Source organism: Saimiri boliviensis, chromosome 3, assembly GCF_048565385.1.
Source record: "Saimiri boliviensis isolate mSaiBol1 chromosome 3, mSaiBol1.pri, whole genome shotgun sequence".
NCBI classification, from domain to species: Eukaryota; Metazoa; Chordata; class Mammalia; order Primates; family Cebidae; genus Saimiri; species Saimiri boliviensis.
This window is the reverse complement of record NC_133451.1, coordinates 170,641,273-170,662,261: the sequence shown is the minus strand read 5'-3', so window position 1 is coordinate 170,662,261 and position 20,989 is coordinate 170,641,273.

Genomic DNA, 20,989 nt, shown 5'->3' with positions numbered 1-20,989 from the left:
TTTGACTAGATTTTTATATTCTTTTTTTGCAAAATCTAACCTATAAATCTTATACCTTTATTTAATTTAAAAATCCAAATACTTTTCATATAATGCAGAAACCTAGTACTTCCCAAGATTTTGCATTGCATCCACAGGGCACTTTTACAGAAACCCTCCAATGAGGAGCTTCCTGGTGGTGAGCTGCTGGTGATGCAACAGACTACACTTCACACACAGCAGAGGGCCATGCTCAGCAGGCAAAGCCTCTAAACAAAGCCTGCCCTTCCATTTCCTCCTTGCCTTGTTTTTTTTTTTTTTTTTTTTTTTTTAATTTTATATTTCAGTTTATTGAGTTCTACCACTACATAAAAGAGAGAAGAGTATCTGGAAAGCAGCTGGTATTTCAGAGAAATATTGAAAAGACAATAGAAATATCAAAAACATCTTACTGGTATGTCCTGGAACAGAAAGAAACATGCCATTGTTAATCTAATTAAATTTTACCTGTTTGGTTAGCTAATCTCATTTTATTTACATTCAATTTTTAAAGATATTTTATTTACTTAGCTTAAGAATATACAATAACACAACTTACAAAAGTAGAATATCCAACGAGTTAAAATCTCTAACAGAAACATTACAAAAATATTATATTTTTGTTGTATATATCATTTATTTAATTAGTCCTATTATTAATTACTAAACTAGTCCTATTATTGTTTTTTAAATAATATGCATGTATTTATATTTACATGTCTTACATGTATGTAACAGAAAAGTAAATAATACAGAATAATACATAATTTTAAGTCAATACCTATATTTTATATGTTTGCTATGCTATGTGTATAATTATTCTATATTGTATACCTTTTGGTGTGAATGGAATGTTTGTGATGAATTTATTTTGACCAGCTTCTAAGAGTATCTGGGGTGACACTCTCAGAAGTTGGTCATATTAAATTTACCACAACCAAGGAGAGCATATCCTAAGAATGTCAAGATTTTTTTTTTTTTAAAGATAACTACTAACAGGGAAACCCTAGATATCTCTGATCTTTTAATGCTGAGGTGTCTTTTGTCGTAGACGTTTTATTCCCTTCATTTCCTTACTTGATTTCTCATCCAGTCCCATGGCTTCAATACATGTGCTGACAAAACTCCCAAATACAAATCTCTGCGAAGATGCCTCACTAGAACTGCATACTCATATCAAACTGACCACTTGAAATCTCCTGTACAATGTGAAATGACATCCAAATTTGTCATATACAAAGAAACCCGTGTTTTTTCCCAAAAACTTATTCCACGTCCTACCTTACTGATGGGGGATTAAAATTTATGTGGGATCTGCAATTTTTCAGTTGCCCAGGCGTGGGGGCCATTCTTGACTTCTGTGTCCTATCACTTGTCCAGTACATCAGATAGTCCTGATATCTCTAACTTGAAAATATATGCGTTATCTAATCACTGTTGTTTACCTCTGTTGTTATCACTCTTCATCTACTCTGTTGGGGTTCAATACAATAGCTTCTTAACAAGGTTTTCTGCTGCTACACCTGCCTTCTTACACTTATTCTTACTCAGTGATTATTTTAAATTACATGTTTAAAAGAGTATGGAGTAGCTACTCCTGTGCTTAAAACTCCGCAAGGAGTTTTCTTTGTACTAAGTGTAAAAGGTGAAGTCTTTGCAAGGGGCTACAGGGTCTTGCTCTTGTCTTTCTCCTCCACTCACTCATTCAGCACCAGGCTCCTTCTTATTCCTTGAACAGTCTAGGCAAGCTCACTCCCTGTGACCTTGCTATGCATGTTACACATGCTTATGAGTTTTTTTCGACAGTGCTTGTGGCTTTCCAACAGAATCATTAATATAATTTTATAAAGTATCATTTTATTATGATTATTTTCATGTCACTGGAATGTAAGCTCTATGAAAGCAAAGATTTTTATTGGTTTTTCACACTTATGTGCCTGAGTACCTAGAACTTCATAATGGGTGTGCGGTGTGATTAAATGGACTATACGATACAGTATCTGCCTATGTCGAATAACCTTTCACATGAAAAACCATAGAATGTGCAATTACAGTGATGTATATAAAATACAAATCTGAAGATACTATACCCTTTCTAAAAACAGATTAATTATTTCTTTAACCTGCCTGTAGGGTAAAAACCAAAAATAAATTTGGCTTAAACGTTCCTCAAGTTCTGCTCTTCCCTTGCTTCCCCAATATTATCTTTTATTCTTCTCCATCACAAACTAAATAAATACACAGAAGATTATTCTCTTTCTTCCAGGCTACTAAAGTCTCTGCTAACTCTAGGCCTTTGTACTATCTGTTCACCTTTTCTACTCCCTCTTCTGCTTTCCCTAGCTAGATTTTCCTCATTCCTTATGTCAGTATGTGGAAGTTACCTCCTGGAAGTCCTTTCTACTCCTACAATGAATAATTACATCTGGCATTGTGTTGATATCATTTACTTCCCTCTCACCTCTCTTAGAGCCAAGCTCTGTGAGAGCAGAGACTCTAGATACCGTTAATTATGCTGTATCCCCACCGTTTAGCATAGTTACCTTAACATGAAGGCTCTAACTGACATTCCCTGAAAAAATAAATAAATAATTGAATCAATAAATAAACCATGAATAAGCGCACAAGTCTGCTACCATGGGTTTCCCCATTTTAATTGTGCTCATGTAGCACACAATCAGGTAGTTTGCAAGAAAATGTCAAGGTGATAGGGTTCTTACCAAGTAGACCGCAAACACACTATGACCCAGTGGTTTTCTATGTTTACATAAGCAGAATGTTCTGTATAATTTTTGTTACTCTAAATAGAATCTTGATTGTGACTTTGCAACAGAATACATAATGTACATTACATGTTTTAATTTTATTGTTGTATAAAAGGCATGCTTTTAATTAGAGGTATGTAACTCATTTGACGGAAAAGAAAAAGTTATTTCAATTGCTTTTGTGAAATGTTATTATATTGTGTGTAAACATTAACTGAAATTTAATTACAAATTCTATTTTAACTTCAATTTAATTTTTTAATAAAAATTTTATGTATTCTTTCTAAATGTTTATTTTATTTTTTTCAAATATGACTCATTTATTGTATGGCCTTTGTGTTGTATTGCTTCAGGCAATACTGGGTGGTGAGTGCAAACACGGAGGCTGTAGTCATACTCTCTGGATTTCTTCTTACCAGCCCCATGGCCTTAAACAATATGCATACAATCCCTGTGAGTTCTTCTTCCTCCAGGAAATGCAGGGGATGACACTAACTAGTTCATGAAGTTGACATTAATATTGAATATATTCATAAAACGTATACACAGCAAACACAGTATGAGTGTTTACTATTATTAATGTTATCTGAATTTCAATTCGATTAATAACACATATTGGCTTTTGGTATGGACAGTAAATGAATAGTGAATTATTAATGTGCATATCTCAGGTTGTCTTCAATAATCAATGGTTTTAACAATGCCTGGTGAATACTTATTCTTGTAAGTATTCTTAAAAATACTGCACTAAAACAAGGAAATGATGTTAGAGAAAGGAAGCTTCGTCATTTCCAACTGGAAATTCATGACTGAGATCTTTTCTCTACTAACTTTGAAGAAGAAATTAACCAAATCGAGATTCTCCTTAGATTCTGAAAGTGAGAAGCCCCTGAGGGATAAAACACAAATTCTTGCACTGAAAGACCAGATACTATGTCTTCATGCCTCGTCTGGGTGAAGACCAAGGACTGTGGCCTCCCCAGGTGGCTAAGGTTTCTTACAGAAGAGTTCATGGCACCATGACCACTCTCTCAATCTCCAGAAGCCAAGTATGCCTTCTAAGACTTTTCCTATTAATGATTAAAAAAATAATCATCATACACACCTACACTCCCGTCCTACATCCACACACACACACACATAGGGCTTGCTGGGTTCATTATTTTGACTGATTTACTGTTTAGTGTTTAAGGTGAATGCTCTCATAAAGATAAGGAAAAAAGTTAAAAATCTTAGAGACTTAGAAAGGAATTAATTTTTATTAATTAATTAATAAAAATGAATTCCACCAGTGACTGAAAGCTATCTTTTTTATATTCATTGTGTGTATCTTCCTAATTTTAAAAGAACATGAAGTTCTTGATGTAGTAAGCAGCTCATTTTGGCTGCTCACAGTCATTCATGCTTGTATTCTCAACACTTGGGGAGGCACAGGAGGGTGGATCACTTGAACTTAGCAGTTGGAAAGCAACCTGGGCAACACAGCGAAACTGCATCTCTACCAAAAAATAAAATAAAATAAAATAAAAGTTTAATTAGATCCATTTGTCTATCTTGTGTGGAGCTAAGGAAGGGACAGCATGGGTTGGGGAGGGTGCGGAGGGGTAATGCGGGGAAAAAGGCCAGATATAATGAAGAGAGAATGGAGACAGCAAACCACCTTGTTATGTATGTACCTATGCAACAACCTTGCATTATCTGCACATGTACTCCAGAACCTAAAGCGCGCGCGCTCACACACACACACACACACACACACACACACACACACACAGCCAGATATAATGGTGTGTGCCTGTAGTCTCAAGCTATTTGGGAGGCTGTGGGTGGATCGGATCTCCTGAGCCTGGCAGTTTGAGCCTGCAGTGAGCTGAGATTGCACCACTACTGCACTCTAGCCTGTGCTGCTAGACCATGTCTCAAAACAACAAAAACAAACAAACAAACAAACAAACAAAAAACATTATTTTTATGCTGATTACCACTAAAACAAGTATATCAAGACTTATCTCATATAAAACATAAATTTTGGATGCTATTCAGTTTAATTTCAGCTGTTTGACCTATGTAAAACAGTTTTTAAATATTTCAACATTGATGAGACTGAAATTATCTTAGATGTGTGACAGAATAAACCCCTCATCATTGTGAATATTCACAGCAATCTCAATACTCTCTTGTTTGAACCCACTTTTCTCTGCAGGTCCACCTGTCCTGTCACCCTGACCTACCTCTGCCTGAGGACCATTTTCCAAATCTTCCAAAGAGGATACTTTATGTTAGATAAGAGTTTGAAGTATTATAACATTGTTTTAATAAGGTAAAAGACAAAGGAAATAAAGTGATTGAATTTCAGAGTTGAAAGAGAAGAGGGGGAGGCTCTCCAACTGTAAAAGGAAGTATGTACTATCACATCAGTAGAAAGACAGAGGAGAAATACAGTCCTAGCATTAGAAGACTGAAAGAAAGTATTTCTACATTTTGTTGTTTCAGACAGCGATGAAGATAAAGACAAAAGCACAAGCAGAATTATCAAGTTTGTTGAAAATAGATGAAAGGAAAGATCAGATTTTTTTAAATGCTGCTACTGACAAAGGGTTAGGATCATTTTCCAGATGTTTTCCAAATATAAGTAAAGGCTTATAGCATATTTGGGGTTGTTACGGTTGGTATATTTTATTTTTTATATTGTACTTATTTTATTTTCTTGATATCTAGAATGCAGACGGACTAGGTTACCTCATTATTCAGCTAATGAAACTCTATTATTATCAGTTAGTTCAGACCCCATTCGTGGATGTATTTATGTATTTATTTTAAGCACAAAATAAAATGTGTGTATTTATATATTTATTTTAACCATAACACTCACTTTTGTTCAAAATGCAGCCAATCTATTATTCGATGTGTAACTTTGATAGTCCTTATGCAATACGTACTGATGTTTTATATATGCATCTTAAGTATAGGAATCATATTGTTTCTCATATAATCTCTAATAATTACTATTTCCCCCATATCCAATGCAAACTGATACTTTATAAGGTGAAAATAATAATAAATTAGTAGAAAATTTAAATAAGGAAGTTATAAAAATACATATTATGAGATATAAGGATGAAAATATGTTTTAGTAAACAGTATAAAACAAAGCAAAAGAAAAAAGAAGTCTAGAATTATATATGCTGTTTATTGAAAGTGAAATTATGAATGAAATATTAACTGCCCATATTATATCCCTGTATACATACTTTGGATAGATAGCATATATTTCAATTTCTTATTTGTTTTCTCACTTTTCTTATTTCTTCTATTTTAAATTAGAATCTATTTTCTTCATAAGTCATTATTTATTTTTAAGATAATTTTTTATTTTTATTTAAGTTTCTGTTTTCTTCATAACTCATTTTTTATTTTTATTTAAGTTTCTTTGCTAAGTTTGAACCAAATTAAATGCGTTTCTATTTTTTGTTCATTTCTGTTTTTAATGTTTAAAATTTCTTATTCTGGATGTTTATATAAGCTGAAATGTTGAATTAGTCTGTTTTACATTGTTTTATGTGAAACAATGTTTTATGTGAAATATCTGTTTTATTTTAATAGCATCTTTAATAGAGAAAAACCAAAGGTATATTGGTGTGATTTATAAAATAAATTTTAAAGAAGTGTAAGCAAGCTCAGGAATTTTATCTTTAAGTACTATCCAAAATAAAGTATGTGATGCCATATTTTCAAAGTCAGTTGGCAATCATTAATTTGTTGCTACTTCAAAAATATATTGTCTAATGTAATAGCTAAAAGTGAAAGACAATTTAACAAAATCAAGTGATATTTGGCATCCAAAAGAGTTAAAATTTTTACTTATGTGTGCATACATCATGCTGAGGATAGATACACAAGATGATATAAAAATGGCATCAAGATCTCGGGATCTGGAGGCTGACTGCCTGAGTTTGACTCATGATAGTGCCATTACTTAATTATGTGACTTTGGGCAAATTATTAATCTCAGTTCCCTTGATCATAAAATGTGCCTAATAATAGTATCTAGATCATGGAGTTATTTAGGCAATAATAAATGGATTAATACCTTTGAATCCTTGAAAAATAACTAAGACAGAGTATGCAGTTGATATATATTAGCTAGTAACTTTATATATGTACTGGCATTGGTTACACTACTGATGCATTACACATGGTATACATTAAAGGGATTATATCATCATATCTACTTTAAGCATTTCATGCACTGTATGACATACTATTAAAAATGCAGTCTATTTATTTACAACTAAATGTTAGTACATTACTGTTCTCTACTGAGCTCTTTTCTCTTGCAATTTTAAATCTTCTTGCTTACATTGTAACCCAAGTATCTAGGTATCACTTTTTTACGACTATAAAACCTTAAAACCTTGAGAAAATAAACAGTTACCTTCTCTTTGCTGAGTCATGTTTTATATTGTCCACCCTTCACAACTTTCTTATATCTCAGTTCTTTGATAATGAAGCCTAAGTGTGATTTAATGTATTAGAAAATACTTCTGATATATTGAATGTCTAGTAAATAATACAAGAAAAATAATTCTGCCAAGTCAAGTTATTTCCAATGCTTTGAAACTTCCCTGAATACCATGTAGTCATCAACAAATAGAATTACTTCATCCCAGAATTGCTTATGCAGTGGAAACACAGTAGTGAACAAGAGTCTCTGCTTAACTGCCAGACATCTTCACTAACCAAAGTAACTGAAACAGAATACTTTCCCAACTGTTCATGAACTTTTAATTATGTCTTATTTTCATTCATAAATGTTATAACTAACAGAAAGTATAACATGTACTTAAATGTTATAAATAAAACAGAGCCAACAATGTCTGTTTTATTCATTTCTCATAATTTAAGTTCAGAAATGAAATTAGAACATTTAAAAACTGTTAAAATTATAACTGTGTATTGTTGATTGGGATGGAAAATTACTTCATTTAAGGTTAGTTATACAATATTACAGAAGAACATATTTTACGAAGAAAAACACAGATTTAATTAAAATGCTAAATTAGGATAGAAGCAAAGTTATAATCATGAAATTAAATTGAGACTAAATTTGAATATACTGTAATGTATTTTTATTTCAAATTATATAGTGCCTATTTTATATGTAAAGGAAAATCAGGTATCAATTTATACACTGTATGACATGAGAACTAATTTTTTCAGAAACAATACTTCTGTATATATGTAATCTGCTATATTATTGTTAGTATGCCTTTTTCAGTAGTGTTTATGTTCTACTTAAGTGTTCATGCCCAGTATACTAAAATCTTTTCTTACAAATTGTTCTTTTGTATCACTAGTCTGTAATAGTTGTACAATGCTGCATTACATTGTCTAGTATATATGTAATTTATTTTCACAGATACTATTGTTAGATCTTAGAATATGCAAAACATTAGGTATTTTTTTTTTGGCGGGGGGGAATGTAGTTTTGTGCCAAACATGCATTTAAGATCCATGTCCTAGGGTGTGATGCTGTTCTCATTATACCTTTGGGTTAAGGATGGAGAAAATAATACAGAGGAAAGACTGTTTAATTAAGAATGAAAACTTCCATCAGTTGTGTGTGTTCAGCTTCCAACATGACGCTTTCTTGCTACATTTTCCAGAAGACAAGAACACCGTCCACATCTGGCTTTACGTAGCTTCAGAGACAAGAAAACCTAATGTTGCATGATCCCTCCTATCGTGAGTGAAGGAGCTCTTATGATTAATCACCATCTTAATACCATCACAATGGTCATTAAGTTTCAACACTAGATTTTGGAGTGGGACATAGTCAAACCATACCACGACCAAACCATACCACGGCCACTATTGATCCTCAAGTTTTACTTTTTCTTTAGCAGTACAAGAAGTTAGACCAATTGTGAAATTGTCTTTACTTGCTTCCCATGTGTTATGATATTGGAGAGAATGAGTAATTTTTCATAATTATTTACCATTAATACGATTAACCTATCCAAGACAATATTCTGTATCTGAGACCAGATGAATATGCAATTAATTATTTCTTAGGAAAAGAATACAGGGTAGATTTAAAAATGCAATGCAAAAATGTTAAGATCCAAAATGGAAATTCTGAATCGAATTTTCACAAATTTAGAAGAATAATTAACTTACCATAATAAAATTCATGATAATAATGATAAAATTACTATGACAGGAGGAGGGAGAGGATCAGGAAAAATAACTGAAGTGTAATAAGCTTAATATCTGAATGATGAAATAATCTATATAACAAACACATATGACACAAGTTTACCTATGTAACTAACCTGTACATATACCCCTAAACTTAAAATACCAGCTAATAAATACATAAATAAAACGTTTACATCTTATAATTGCTCTAAGAATTGAGATGACTGTTAATCCAAAAATACTTTCTTTACATCATGCTGTGCAATTGTAGTTGAATTGCTAGTCCCTGTCTTAAAGCAATTCTATTTCTACATCTAAATATTTCAGAAGTTTGAACATTTTCTGACGACATTTTGCACTGCTATTTTAGATGATAGTGACTAATCCCAGTTATCAGTCATGCAGATCACAAAGACTGTTAATTTTAATGCTAAATATAACAAAAACATATGTAGTGTATTTATGTATGTTATGCAGTATTGTATACCACAGTTTATCTTCTATTAAGTAACATAAATATATTTAAAGCTTTTAGTAATGAAACTTACTTGCAGATAATATACCTTTCTTGTGCTACAATATGTGGCATTTCAAATGCTTAATATACATTTTCTCAAGTAGCACATTTATGTTGGTCAAAATAATTCAATTTCTAGGCTAATTTTCCAGTTATAGAAGGGAAATCTTTAAATTTTAACGTGTCAGTCAGTCTCACACCTTTTAGAAATGGCATGTTAAATAACATCTCTTAGTATATTATGAGATAGCAGCTTCTAAAAGGGACTGTACAAATCCCAGAATTGTAGATATCAGATTAACATTATATGTAGTGCTGAAAGATATGCCTATTAAACATTGACATCTTTTATTCCTATTTATATCATTTGCTTTTTTTAACTCATGGTTAGTCAGGGATCCCATCCCTTTTTAGACAATGCCTTAAATATTTTTTATGGAGGAAATGCAATGTGAGCCCAACTGCTGTTTGAAACTCATGACTGTTCTTATTGGATAATACTTACATTCACAGTGCCGTGTTCCAAGACTAGCTAGTTATTACAGTTCCTCATTTCTTCATTGCAATAATGACTATTTAAATCAGTTTATTTATTTTGTATTTATAAGTACTCAAGTATGTCTTCTGTTGTAAAGCGTCTGTTCATATCCTTCACCCACTTTTGAATGGGCATGTTTGTCTTTTTCTTGTAGATCTGTTTTAGTTCTTTGTAAATTCTGGACATCAGCCCCTTGTCAGATGGGTAGACTGCAATTTTTTTTTCCCATTCTGTTGGTTGCCAAATTCACTGTAATGACTGTTTCTTTTGCTGTGCAGAAGCTCTGGAGTTTGATTAGGTCCCATTTGTCTATTTTGGCTTTTCTTGCCAATGCCCTTGGTGTTTTGGTCATGAAGTCCTTGCCTATGCCTATGTCCTGAATGGTTTTGCCTAGATTTTCTTCTAGGGTTTTTATGATGTTAGGTCTTATGTTTAAGTCTTTAATCCATCGATGATAGACTGGACAGGGAAAAGGTGGTGCATATACACCATGGAATATTATGCAGCCATCAAAAACGATGAGTTTGTGTCCTTTGTAGGGACATGGATGAACCTGGAAACCATCATTCTCAGCAAACTGACACAAGAGCAGAAAATCAAACACCACATGTTCTCACTCATAGGCGGGTGTTGAACAATGAGAACACATGGACACAGGGAGGGGATCACTACACACTGGGGTCTGTTGGGGGGAAATGGGGGAGGGATGGGGTGGGGAGGTGGGGAGAGATAGCATGGGGAGAAATGTCAGATATTGGTGAAGGGGAGGAAGGCAGCAAATCACACTGCCACGTGTGTACCTATGCAACAATCTTGCATGTTTTTCACGTGTACCCCAAAACATAAAATGCAATTTTAAAAAAAAGAGTAACTGGCACAGGCATCAAAAGAAAAAAAAAATAAGTACTCAAACTGGAAGTAGTAAAGCAAAAGACTTTGAAAAAGCAAAATTGATAAAGATCAAACAGTTTGCAATCTTTGTCAAGTTATTTATCCATCATCTTAGCAGTGTGGCTATTATAACTAAATTCTATCAGTAAAACTATACCTATTTCTGAAAGTTGTTGCTAATCCAAAAGCCACTTTCTAAAATTAGATTATATACACACGTATTTGAAGCATAATAAAAACGTTTAAGTAATGAGAAGATAAAAACAAGTATTAGAGCTATTGCAAGTTTTAGACAATATAGAAAGTGAAACATAAATAACAGATGTATATTTAATATGATGAGCGTTATGAAAACACAAAAGGATCTAAATCCCTTTGATTATTATATAATTACTGAAAGCTGGGGTAGGTTATGTCAGAAGAAAATAATTATTAAAATCTAAATAATAATTTAATATTATAAAACTTATATCATTATGACTGATTGACATTTATCTCTATGCAGAGAAGCAACTACTACTTTACAAATGGTTGTGTCCAAACTCCCATTTATAAGTCACATGTTAGTATCGCCATAATTTTCCATTAAAATTCTTGGTTGTCTTGCTGTTTGCCAGCTCTTCTCTCCACCAAAAAAGCTTATTTAATAATTGAACAGAAATATGGTTTACTTTTAAAATAACATTAGAATAATCTAATGTTTCAAATACACATTACTTTAGCACCATTAATTAAATAGTATTTGTAATTTACCTTATCTAAAACAAGAAATCTATTTATTTATTTATTTTTTATTATTTATATTTTTTTAACTTATTTTATTGCATTTTAGGTTTTGGGGTACATGTGAAGAACATGCAAGATTGTTGCATAGTTACACACTTGGCAGTGTGGTTTGCTGCCTTCCTCCCCATCACCTATATCTGGCATTTCTCCCCATGCTATCTCTTCCCACCTCCCCACCCCCCCGCCCCTCCCCCATTTCCCCCCAACGGACCCCAGTGTGTAGTGCTCCCCTCCCTGTGTCCATGTGTTCTCATTGTTCAACACCCACCTATGAGTGAGAACATGTGGTGTTTGATTTTCTGCTCTTGTGTCAGTTTGCTGAGAATGATGGTTTCCAGGTTCATCCATGTCCCCACAAAGCACATGAGCTCATCGTTTTTGATGGCCGCATAATATTCCGTGGTGTATATGTGCCACATTTTCCCTGTCCAGTCTATCACCCATGGGCATTTGGGTTGGTTCAAATCTTAATGCTATTCTCCCTCTTTCGCTTTCTAAACCTAAGCAGACCTCAGAAAACTTCTCAGAACACTCAGAAGACTTCAGAAATAAAGAAAAATAATTTACAGATAATCAAGTTTGTTATCCTGCTGATGCTCTTATTAGATACTTAAATAAATCTTCAATACATGAATATAATAATATTGTATGGCATTCATGTTTTTAAATTTTAGAAAAATGTTTTAACTCAAAAAAAGTTGACAGTTTTAAATATATACCATATCTAAGTGGACTATCTTCCATATTCTAGAGTCAATTAAATCACATTGCCTGACGAACACATCTCATGTACTGCTTATATCCCCGTGCTTTTTTATTCTGTATACACTATATATATATATATATATATATATATGTATATATATATATATATATATGTGTGTTTGTGTATATATATGTGTGTGTGTATATACATATATATTTGTGTGTGTGTGTGTGTGCATGTGTATATTTATATATATAGTAACAATGGTTAAAAAGAGTATAAGCCAATTGTTTTCTTTTTCTTTTTTTTTTTTTTTTTTTTTTTTTTTTGAGACAGAGTTTCACTCTTGTTACCCAGCTGGAGTGCAATGGCACGATCTCGGCTCACGGCAACCTCCACCTCCTGGGTTAAAGCAATTCTCCTTCCTCAGCCTCCCAAGTAGCGGGGATTACAGGCACTCATCACCATGCCCAGTAATTTTTGTATTTTTAGTAGAGACGGGGTTTCACCATTTTGACCAGGATGGTCTCGATCTCTTGACCTCATGATCTACCTGCCTCTGTCTCCCAAAGTGCTGGGATTACAGGCTTGAGCCAACGCGCCCTGCCTTATTTTTAAATTAAGGGATATTCATAACATTCTTAGACTACAAAACTGTTGTATGATAATGTTGAATACCATTGGTACATTTATTTTCTATTGCTGCATTAAAAATTGCCTCAAGGTTGATATCTTAAACACTGTAAATTCAATATCTTATAAATCTATAAATAAAGAAGTCCAACATGGATCTCACTGGGTTAAAATTAAGTATCTCCAGGCCTGTGTTTCTTCCTGGAGACTCCGGGGGAGAATATATTTGATTGTCGGTCTCAGTTTTCTGAAGCTGCCTCTATTCCTAAACTTATACTCTCTTGCTCCATTGTCAAAGTCAGAAATATAGCATCTTTATGACCATTCTTTTATACTCAAATTTTTCTTAGATTGCAGCCAGGAAAAGTTTTATCCTTTTATGATTCGTGCAATTAGATCGGGTCCAACAGGATAATTATAATCAATATTCCATCTCACAGTCCTTAATCCTAATCACATCTGCCATATAAAGCAACAGACTCACGGGTTCCTGGATTGGAGAGTAGACATCTTTGAAAGGCTATTTTGCCTACCACAATTAGTTTTATTCACAGTCTACTAACTGATGAAAAAAAAAATCAGCTAACAAAAGATTACCAGTAAGATAAAAATGGCAAATATAATATTAGCTAAAACAAATTTACTCATTAAAAAATGAAAGGGGATATGTTTTAAGTTGTTATGAAGATAACAGTGAATAAATAGATTCTCCCCTCATGAAGCATAATTTAGTTGAGCAGAGTGAATGTGAACTATAAATCATATAAATGCAAATTGTGATTACAAGCAGTGAAGTGCTGTCAATAAATATACAGCTGCATAAGGGCATGGAGGGTGCTATATCTGAGGCAGCTGAAATTAAAACCAAATGCAGTACTTAGAAAAGGGCTCTGCAAAAATGGAAATCGAAAGAGAAAACCAAAAGGGTCATCAGATCAACCTTGAGAGGATCTTAATAAAAATATTATGCAAAAGGTATTAAGATGTTGTTAAGATTTAAAAGAAAGAAAAAACATAGTGTGTCTAAGAAAGTACAAAAATAGCAGTTTGTCTGAAGTGGGGTGAGCAAAGGGAAGAAGTCAATTTTGGACATGTTAAATTTGAAATGTGTATTACAAATGCATATAAAAGAGTCAGAATTTGATACAACTAGTCTAGACTTCAGAAGAGAGTCAGGGCTAGAGCTGGAGACAGTCCCCAGCAAATGGTTGGTCATTCACACCCTGGAAGTATCGTGGAGGAGCCAAAAACTGATGCTGAGATGGAGGCACCACTAAGATAAAAGAAGAAAGATTAGAGTGTCACTTCCAGGAAATCACTTAAAGTCGTGGTTCAAGAAAGAGAGAGTGATCAGTTATATTTACATAGATGATTAACCAGGAACTGTTATTAAACCAAGAGACTCTAAAAATAGATATGAATACAATTCAAACATTTTAAATTAAATATTCATTTATGATTTCGTTGTTTGATGTGGTGGGAGTTTTTTATTCAAGGGTGGGTTTACTAATTAATGTCTTAATAGAGAATAATTCATGATTTAAAAAAAATCTATCCTGTCATTTCTGATTGTCTTTTCACAACTATAATATAATATATATGTGCAAATAATTTTTACAAAACATTTCATTTATTACAGAAACACTCATTTCCTCTTTAGAGTTATATTTCAGAAGTTTATGTGATTTTTATTTAATTATAAACTACAATAATAAATATAGCTAGCCCGAAATATGTGGAAATAAATTTAACATAATTGGTAAACACAAAATTGTCACAATATTAGAATATTAAAGTGTAGAATGATAAAAACACATATTCAGGGATTTGTGATAGTTTATTTTACATAATTAAAGCAAACTTATGTTTGATAAGGAATCAGTCAGGTTGTAGATAAGAAAAGTGCTGAACAGAAGAATTAAGTACATGGCCAAAGTCAAACAGTTAGTGATATAGCCCAGGAGTCCAAAACCTCTCGGCCATGGGCTGGTTTTGGTCCCTGGCCGGTTAAGAAATGGGCTGCACAGCAGAAAGTGAGTGACCTGTAGGGGAGAAGAAGCTTCATCTGTACTCACGACAGTTCCCCATGGCTCATATTACCACCTAAGCTCCCCTGCCTGTCAGATGAACAGCAGCATTAGGTTCTTATAGGACCCTATTGTGAACTGCACATTCAAGGGATCTGGAGTGGAGGCTTCTTATGAGAATCTAATGCCTGATGGTCTGTCACAGTCTCCCATCATCTCCAAATGAGATCGTCTAGTTGCAGGAATCGAGCTCAGGGCTCCCCGTGATTCTACATTATGATGAGTTGTATAAGTATTTCATTGTATATTACAATGTAATAATAATAGAAATAAAATGCACAATAAATGTAATACACTTAAATCATCTTCCTACCCCAGTCCTGGGATAAATTGTCCAATACAAAACCAATCCCCAGGGCCAAAAAGGTTGGGGAATGCTGACACAGCTGATATTTGAAAACAAACTTGTAAAGGCCAAAATTCCATGTTTGTTTGTTTGTTTTTTTGTTATAAAATAACTCTTCCATAAAATATAAGCTATAAGCTTTGCTTTTACTTGAAATATTCTTAAAGTTATTTATAATTTTAACATCATATTTTGAATAAAGTATAAATGCATTTTTAAAATATTCAAATAGAAAACTAAATAGTACAATGTTCCATAGACAAAGATCCATAAAGAAGGTATTTAGCATATGTAATGAGATTTTACCTAATCTATTTCCACTAAATTATTTTCAGACAGACGAAAATTTATAATTTACAAGAATGTAATCCAATGATTTTTCCTCATTTTATGCAGACTATTTTTTTTTATTATACTTTAAGTTCTGGGGTACATATGCAGATCGTGCAGGATTGTTACATAGGTATACACACGCCATGGTGGTTTGCTGCCTCCATCCCCCTGTCATCTACATTAGATATTTCTCCTAATGTTATCCCTCCCCAACCCCCAACCCACTATCCCTTCCCTAGTCCCCCACCCACCAACAGGCCTCTGTGTGTGATGCTCCCTTCCCTGTGTCCATGTGTTCTCATTGTTCAATATCCACTTATGAGTGAGAACATTTGATATTTGGTTTTCTGTTCTTGTGTCAGTTTGCTGAGAATGATGGTTTCCAGCTTCATCCATATCCCTGCAAAGGACATGAACTCATCCTTTTTTGTGGCTGTGGAGTATTCCATGAAGTATATAAGTAGACTATTTTTAAGAGCAGTTTTAGGTAAGACAGGAAAATTGAGCAGAAAGTACAGAGTTCCCAAATACCCTCAACATGAACACAGCTTCCCCCATGGTCAGCATCTCACACTGGAGTGCAATACCTGTTACAATTAGTAAACCTAAATTGATACTTCCTTACCACCAAGGTCCAGATTTAACATTAGGATTAATCCTTGAAGTTGTACATTTTATGGGTTTTGACAAATGTGTAATGACATGTGTTCCACCATTAAAGTATCGTACATAGTAGTTTCAGTATCTTAAGAATTCTTGTGCTCCACCTATTCATCTCTTTCTCCCCATTAACATAGTACAAACTGATCCTTTCACTAACTCCATCGTTTTGCTTATTCTGGATTGTCTTATTACTGGAATCATATAATGTGTAGACTTTTCTGATTGGCTTATTTCACTCAATGATATGTATGGAAGTTTCCTTTACATCTGTTCATGGGCTTGATAGATCATTTATTTTCCACACTGAGTGATGTTCTCTTGGTCTTCATTTACTGCAGTCTGTCCCTTCATTCACATACTAAAGATGTTGGCTGATTTCATGTTTTGGAAATTATGAATGAAACTGGCAAAAACATTCTTGTGCAGGCTTTTGTGTGGACATGAGTTTCAACTCCTTTAGGTAAATATCGAGTAGTGCATTTTCTGGATCATATAGTAAGAATATGTTTAGTTTCAATGAAACTGCCAAACTGTCTTACAAAGTGACTGTTAATCATTTTGCATTCCAGCTGCAAATAACCACTTTGCATTCTACCAGCAATGAATAAGAATTCTTCTTGTTTCATATTCTCTCCAGAACTTGGTGTTGTCAATGTTTTAGATCCAGATCATTCCAACAGGTGTCTAATATATCTTTTTCTGTTTTAATTTTAATCACTAAAATGAAATACAATATGAAGCATACTAAAGTTACAGGGACACAGGAAAAAAGGGAAAAAAAAGCTCCAAAAACGGGTATATGTGAAGTGGTAAGAAGAATACATTTTCAAATTAGAATTAAAATAAACCTTAGTAATAATTAAGATAAAATTAAAATTCATGAACAGATATAGGGCTAAGGGCCCCACAGGAACATGGGGTGTCCCTTATGCTATGCTGAGGTGCAAGATCTGAGAAATAAAGAGACAGAACACAGAAGTACAAGGAAAATGCAGCTGGACTCAGGGGGGCCACACCACCTATAAGCAGAGAGAGGCGAGGCCCCGAATGTGCAGAAGCATCTGTATTTATTGGGTATAGGTTAGGGGGCAGAATAGTGAGTGAAGTCATCTTTAAGGATAGTGATAGGGTCATGAGCAATAAAACAAGGGGTCCACCCCCATTAGGTCACCTAGGCTAGGAGGTGGACAGTGCACAGTAAGGGGTCCACCCCCATCAGGTCATCAAGGCAAGGAGGTGGGCTGTGTGAAGTAAGGGGTCCACCCCCACTAGTTCACCAAGGCATGGAGGTGGGCAGTGCACAGTGAAGAGGGTGCACTGTGCAATACCTCTATCTATGGTCATGCTACTCTTATGAGTATCTATAGGAGGCTGCGTAAGTCACACAGCAGTGACAGGGCTGTCAGGGTCTACCGCCACCTGCTGGCAGCTTCCAGTGAGTTTATAGGAGGATGCTTTTGAGCTAACACAGTAACAAGAGCTGATGAAGTTCACAGTCACCAAGGTGCGATTATCCGGTCACCAAGGTGCACTTATCCGGAGGGGTTTTGAGCACTCGGATGCTCTAGGGATTGCCGGTCTGAGGGCAGCCTTCCACAAGAACTAGAGCAAGGTCCTACAACTCCTTTATCAGGAGGAGTGGCTCTTGGCCCAAGCCTGCCATACAGTGGGTATCTTTATGATACTGAAAGCTGCCGCCTGGGCCATGGATTCTTGTCCTAGTATAACTGTTTTTCCCTTAAATCATGCTCTACACCATGTCTGCTCTACACCATGTCTCCTCTAGACATTCCTCTGACTAAGTTGCTTATTCCTTAATTCATGCTCTGTACCGTGTCTTCTCTAGGCATTCCTCTGATTATGAACTAAGATATAGTTTATGTGTATATATATATATATATATATATATATATATATATATATATATACATATATGTGTGTGTGTGTGTGTGTGTGTGTGTGTGTGTAGGGAAATAACTGAGTGGTAAGATATTCTTTAGGCACTCATTCTGTGAACTAACATGCTTATATATAGAGGATTATATAAAGGTAAATAACTAAGTAGCAACACTATAAACTGAGATATTCTTCAAGCCCTAATTCTATAAACTAATATATGATTATATATAAAGGATATATAAAAGGAAATAACTTAGTAGTAGCACTCTAAACAGAGATATTCTTCAGGCACTAATTGTGCCAGGATTCTGTTAGCTTTCATTCCTTGGTGCCTATATGGGGGGGGGGGGGGTTACCCACAAACATAGATACATTTTTTCTTATTTTTCATTGAAAGAAGAAACTCAATCCATGTCTTTTATGCAACAATGTAAAGTATCTTTATGTATTTTTATTTTGCCCCAATTTTTTTCTATAGCACTGTATTAGTTTCCTAAGGCTAACACAACAAACTACCACAAACCAGGTTGTTTAAGGTTGCTTAAAACAACATAGCTTTATTCTTTCATTTATTCAGAAACCTAGACATCTAAAATCAAGATGTCACCTGGACCATGCTCTCTCTGGCAACTCTAAGGACAAATCCTTTCTTGCATGTTTCTAGCTTCTGGTGGTGCTCAGCAATGTTCGGAGTTCCTTGATTTGCAACTGTGTTAGTCTAATTTCTGCCTCTGTCTTTACACAACTGTTTTCCTTGCTTCTGTGTCCCTGTGTCTTAACATGGCTTTCTTATAAGGTCTCCGGTAATTGGATTTAGAGGTCAACCTAATCCTATATGACCCCATGTCAACTTGATTACATTTGTAAAAATCCTATTTTCAAATAAGGTCATATTCCCAGATAATAGTGGATTACGTCTCCTATATATCCCTTTGGAGGACACAACTTATCCCCCAAAATCAGTACCTGTTCCCCATAATAAAAGCAAGAAAAATTAAAAATCCTGGAACATTTTTTTTTGTCTCTAAAGTGCAAGGATCCTCTTAAAGAAATACTGAAATAATATCTCAAAGGACAGAAATGCCAGCAATTGCAAAATAAATATACCAATGATTAAGTAGCAATTATTTGAGTGAAAAAAGCATTACTATCAATTAAAATGAAAAACACTACTATCAAAAACAAGCATTACTATTAATTAAAATTTTTAAAACTTGTCTTTAAAGTTATGAGTCCTTAAAATTTTCAAAAATTATAAGAATAATATATGACATTCTGATATGTTAAGGTAAATTTCCAATAATGTATATCATTACATGCCCATATTAGATGAGCCTTAAAGTTAATTTTTAATCTCACACCAGGATTTAAAATATTGAGATTGCCATATTTCCTTAGAAAAATATTGTAAAACAAGAAAACCTATCAAACCAATTAAAAGAGAAAAATATTTAATGAGAAAAATCCAGTGAAATTGAATGAGCTAGAATACCACATACAAGTAGGGAAGACATCACTGGCATAAAACTAGTTGAGAAAAGTCATTACCAGAAAATCACAAATAACTTGATTCCCAGCTCACAAATTTCAAAACAAAAAAAAAACCCTCAAGAATACGTTATGTAGGGTTACAAATATGCATAATAAATTTTAAATAATAAATGGATTATTAACAGAAACTTGAGGATAATCTTTAATCTGACCCTGAGATTAGGATGTTGGATTGAAAAGGGAAATATAAAAAAATGGATATCATTGAAAGTATACTGGATTTTGTATTAAAGTTGTGGTTATTATGTTATCAAATAAATATTAGGTTGGTGCAAAAGAAATTGTTTTGTACTAATTTAATAATTAGATGTAATCATTACAGTGTTAGATAAAATAATAATACTAAAGGTGATTAATCAGTTATGTTGGTATGACAAAAATGAGTATTTTAGTTTATTCTTATCCCGAAGTCTACAAACATATTAAAAATAAATGTCAGCTCCATTTGGTGCTGGTGATAAAACAAATAGACTATCATAATTCATACATACATGGAGTCAGAATCATGCTTATGGAAACAATATGCTTTATATTTAATATATATATATACACATATATATAAATGTATGTTTTTTAAATAATTTCATGTGAAAAGAATAGATAATTGAACAGAAGACAAGTTTAGAAAAAACTTGTTGGTTTTTCTTTTTTTTTAGAAAAAATCATGTGAGGATTATAGCTCAAGCAAGGACATAGGCCAACAAATTAATGTCATTCAGTAAGACTATACATGTATATAGGAAAATGACATTCTAGGGGAATGTATTTGTAGGCAAAACTAGTCTGACTTGGGCAGTACATGGCTGGCTTATACAATTCCATCAACAAACATTTTTATAGATGACAGATACATAAATAATATAAAAAAAACTGTCAGATAAACAGTTTTCAGCAAAGAAAACTCAAAAGACTAATGAATAGATGTGTAGAGAGTCAATCCAGTTATAATTAGAAAAAATAAAAAATAAACTGAGGAGCTATAATTCTATGCATGTAAGATTTACAAACGTTAGAAAAATGATAAATGCAAGTATTGGAAAGGGTGCAGAGTGCAT